The sequence below is a fragment of the Pygocentrus nattereri genome, chromosome 15 (assembly GCF_015220715.1).
Source record: "Pygocentrus nattereri isolate fPygNat1 chromosome 15, fPygNat1.pri, whole genome shotgun sequence".
Lineage (NCBI taxonomy): Eukaryota > Metazoa > Chordata > Actinopteri > Characiformes > Serrasalmidae > Pygocentrus > Pygocentrus nattereri.
The window spans coordinates 40,418,458-40,423,457 of record NC_051225.1 but is presented as its reverse complement, the minus strand read 5'-3'; positions in this window follow the sequence as shown (position 1 = coordinate 40,423,457).

Genomic DNA, 5,000 nt, shown 5'->3' with positions numbered 1-5,000 from the left:
AAAGTCTTCAGAGGAATCTGGGCAGAGTTACAGTTTCTAGGCCATGAAGGACCAACTGGGTGAAGCAGTCTGCTACAGCGCCACCCTGAACACCAAAGACAGAAGCTGATTTTGGGTGAAGCTGATAAACAATGAGCTTCACTGAATCTGGATTTGAGCGTCTGGTTTTCTCTAATGGACAGCATAACGTCATAACAAGTTTATTTTCAGGGAATCCCAGATTTTAGATTTTAAGATATTCACGAGGTCCATACAGTTGAGTAGGGGATCCTGGACCCCCAGGAGCCCCTGTATTTTGCACCTTGTGTAACCCCTAATGCCCACTGAACAACGTGTCCCGAGTAAAGATTTAAAACAGAACACGGATCTGAAGACATAACATTTCTGCGTTTCATTTATTTTGTCGTCTGTACACATTCAAGTGCTATTTGTTCATCATCTGCAGTGGACAATCATAAGTATCTGACCCATCTTAAGCCTCGTGATCTGAAGCCCCTGTTGTCCTTGGCCATCTGAACCCCCCGAGACCCGCTGGCCAGGTCAGTTATTTGTGCTGAGTTACTCCAGACTTAGAGCATCTCTGAAGGTAAGCAGTGAGAATGTGAGAGTGAGTGAAGCTGAAAGCGTCTCAGTCGGCCTACTTAACCTCACAGCCTCCCTCTACAGTCTCCATAAATTACAGCCTGCTGCCGCATTAAACTGAGTAATTTTCTTTTTTCTTCCCGCCGACACGAGAGCGTCCTCCGACCCCGTCCATAAAAGAACAGGGAGGAGCCACAGAAACTTCAAAGGCTGCCCTCCTTTCTCTCTGTCTTTTCTTTCCTGTTATTTTGAAAGGAAATCTTCACTGCTTTCTCTCTCAGGTGGGTTATTACTCTGAAAGAACTCAGCGTTTTGCATATTTCACACATTTTTTCTCCTGCAGTTTGAAGGGTTTGATGGACAGAGGGGTTATCCTGAGAGACTCTGGGCCTCTGACAGAAAAGGTCAAAGTTTAAAGATGAACAGTATTTGTGGAGATTAAGACACCTCCCCACGCTCCATCCCTCCGTCCACTACACTCCAGCAAAGTATTCAGCATCAAAATGCCCAAAATATGTTGGAAATACAAATAATGAGGGTCAAATCAAATACATTTTTCAAAACATTTTATGCTTATTTACATATTACTCATTTTCTCAGTTTTGTTTTGCTCATTTTTTTGTATTTGCTGATTTTGAGCTTCTGGAATCGCGGCTTAAAAGTCTTAAAAAGATGGCCTTCACCTGCCCTCTCCACTGGTCAGTTAGAAAAAGAAAAAGCAAAAACTGGCAAAACGAGTAAAATAATGTTTTATCAGAATAAGCAGTAATAATTTGAAAAAGTTCAGTTTGATTTGAACTCTATTATTTAAATGTAATAGATTTGGGTGATTTTGATGAATTATTTGTAGATTATATATCGCTGTTGTCGGAAGAAAACCTTGTATTTCCAAGTTTACAGGAGAAGGAAAAAACCTGCTTTACGTTTAATGGAAGTCAATGGAACCAGACTTTCAGAGTCATTTTGGGCAGTTTCTATTGGTTCATTCACCATGAAATCATGAAATATGCCAAAGACAGAAAAATGACAAAGATGGAGATACGAGGTTTTGTCCCGACAGCAGTGATATATGTGTGTGTGTGTGTGTGTGTGTCTATATATATATATATATATCCCTCTCTCGTCCTCTTTCTCTCTCTCTCTGTCTCTCGTTCTCTTTCTCTCTCTCTCTCTCTCTCTCTCTCTCTCTCTGTCTCTCATCCTCTTTCTCTCTCTCTTGTCCTCTTTCTCTCTCTCTCTCTCTCTCTGTCTCTCTCTCTCTCTCTCTCTCTCTCTCTCTCTCTGTCTCTCGTCCTCTTTCTCTCTCTCTCTTGTCCTCTGTCTCTCTCTCTCTCTCTCTCTCTCTGTCTCTCGTCCTCTTTCTCTCTCTCTCTCTCTTGTCCTCTTTCTCTCTCTCTCTCTCTCTCTCTCTCTCTCTCTGTCTCTCTCTCTCTCTCTCTCTCTCTCTCTCTGTCTCTCGTCCTCTTTCTCTCTCTCTCTCTCTCTCTCTCTCTCTCTGTCTCTCGTCCTCTTTCTCTCTCTCTTGTCCTCTTTCTCTCTCTGTCTCTCTCTCTCTCTGTCTCTTGTCCTCTTTCTCTTTCTCTCTTGTCCTCTTTCTCTCTCTCTCTCTCTCTCTCTCTCTGCTTCTGACATCAGTACTTATTCAACACACACCACTAGTGGGTCAGCAGACATCAGTAGCAGGTCAACAGACATGAGTCCCCTGTCAGGAGATGTGATTAGTGGTCAGTGACAGGTCAACAGACATCACTAATGTGTCTCTGGACATCCGTAGTGGTCAGTAGCAGGTCAACAGATGTCAGTAGTGGTGAGTTGTGGCTCAGCAGTGGTCAGTAGTGTGAGTTGCGAAGCATGTTTTCCACCAGTTAAGCCTTGATAATGAAAAATAATAAATATGTGAAAATGATTAATTATTGATAGATGACTGTAAAGTCAGAGCATTTTAATGAATGTTTGTTATATGAAGAGATGAGAGCAGCTAATTAACATTATAGTTCAGAAGTGTGTGTGTGTGTGTCACAGTGAGGTCATCATTATTACAGTGAGCAACAATTAAATTGAACCCTTTTCTGAATCACTCTGTCGCCACGACCACACCTGACCGCGTGTGTGAGAGAGACCTCGTCACAAACCACAAAGACGTTCTGTAAAATCTGCCTGCAGTGAGTAAAACCTGTCTGAGAAATGTAGGATAGAGCTGTCTCTGTATGGATGTTGATCTGAAGAGGAAAGTGAGGGAGCTGTGAAGAAAGAGGAATAATAAAAGTGAAAAGAGGGAAGAGGAGTAACAGCAACACCACACATTACATTCTTCACTCTAATCCAGTAAAGGCGTATAAACACTCTCTCTCCTCTCTCGCCGCTTCGATTTGGTTTATTCATTAAAGAGTGTAAAAGTGCATTAGTGCAGAAAGTGAGCGAGAGTTAATTCTCTCGGAAAGGAGGGACGGGATCAGAGCGGCTGCTGATGTCACTTTGTCTGAGGCGTATGAAAATTTAATTCAATAAATTCCAAACCAAATTGCTTTCCATATGTGCGCTGGCTCTTCTCTGTACATAATGTGCAATCACAAACTGTATGTTTCTCCCATTTGGAGTAATTTGTGTTGTATTAGAGGGATGATTGTGCTCCGCCGTCCAGCGCAACACATTTCCATTTTCCAATTAGCCTCGCCGCGCTAAATGATGAGGAAGAGGGAGGCAGACTGAGAGCACAGAGCAGAGAGGAAGCTTCGTCTATGAGAGCTGCCGAGGCAGATCAGAGCCTAAACACACATATTTACACCGAATTTACTTTCTGGATTCATTTATTCACAATTACATACGCCAGTTCATATGGAGTTATTCCATTCATTTTATAGAGATCAATACAACAGCACGGCCTCACACACAAACTCTGTATATGAATATGAATTTTTAAAATATTAGAGTAACTATTACAGTACATAGATCAATATGTACTGTAATACATATTACAGTATATAGATCAATACAACAGCACGGCCTCACACACAAACTCTGTATATGAATATGAATTTTTAAAATATTAGAGTAACTATTACAGTACATAGATCAATATGTACTGTAATACATATTACAGTATATAGATCAATACAACAGCACGGCCTCACACACAAACTCTATATATGAATATGAATTTTTTAAATATTAGAGCAACTATTACAGTACATAGATCAATATGTACTGTAATACATATTACAGTATATAGATCAATACAACAGCACGGCCTCACACACAAACTCTATATATGAATATGAATTTTTTAAATATTAGAGCAACTATTACAGTACATAGATCAATATGTACTGTAATACATATTACAGTATATAGATCAATACAACAGCACGGCCTCACACACATAAACTCTGTATATGAATATGAATTTTTTAAATATTAGAGTAACTATTACAGGACACTGCTATAATAGTGTGTTAATGCAGTGCACCGCTATAGTACAGCGCTTCAATACAGTACAGTGTACAGTACAGTGCTATGGTACGGTGTTTTAATTAAGTATACTGCTGTAGTGCAGTGTTTCTATACAGTTCACTGCTACAGTAGAATTTTAATGCAGTAAATTGCTTTTAGTACTGTATTTTAATGCAGTGCATTTGCTTAGTGCATGATTTATTATAGTATACCACTACAGAACAGCACATTAGTTCAGTATACTGCTACTGTACAGTATTTTAATACAGTACACAGCTATAATACAACGTTTTGATATAATAATCTGCTGTAGTACAGTATTGTACAGTATGTACTATAGTACAGTAATGCTGTTGTACAGCATTTTAATATGGTATACTGCTATTGTACAGTCTTTTTATATAATATCCTGCTATAGTAGTGTTTTATTAGAGTACACTGCTATAGTACAGATTTTAATATAACATTGCTTTGGTACAGTGATTTATTATAGTATACTGCTTTAGTACAGATCACTGTACACTTTAAAATGTTTATACAGTATACTGCTATAATAGTACAACCTCAATTCCAAAAAAGAGGTCCAAAAAGTGTAAAATGTAAAGAAATGTAAATAAATACAATGCAATTATTTGCAAATCTCATTCACCCATATTTAATTCACAATACAACATAGAACAGATGCTGAAAGTGAGGCGTTTTACCATTTCCTTAAAAACATTAACTCGTTTAAAACTTGATGGCAGCAACACATCTCAAAAAAGTTGGGACAGGGGCAACAAAAGGCTGGAAAAGTAATGATAAAAAACAAACGGAGGAGCAATGTGCGTCTAACTCACATGACAGGGTAGAAAAAGAGTGTTTTAGAGAGGCAAAGTCTCTGAGAAGGAAAAAACTGCTTTTAAAAATCGCGAAACAATTCCAGAAAAATGTTCTTCAGCGTAAAATTGCAACTTTGGACTTCCCAC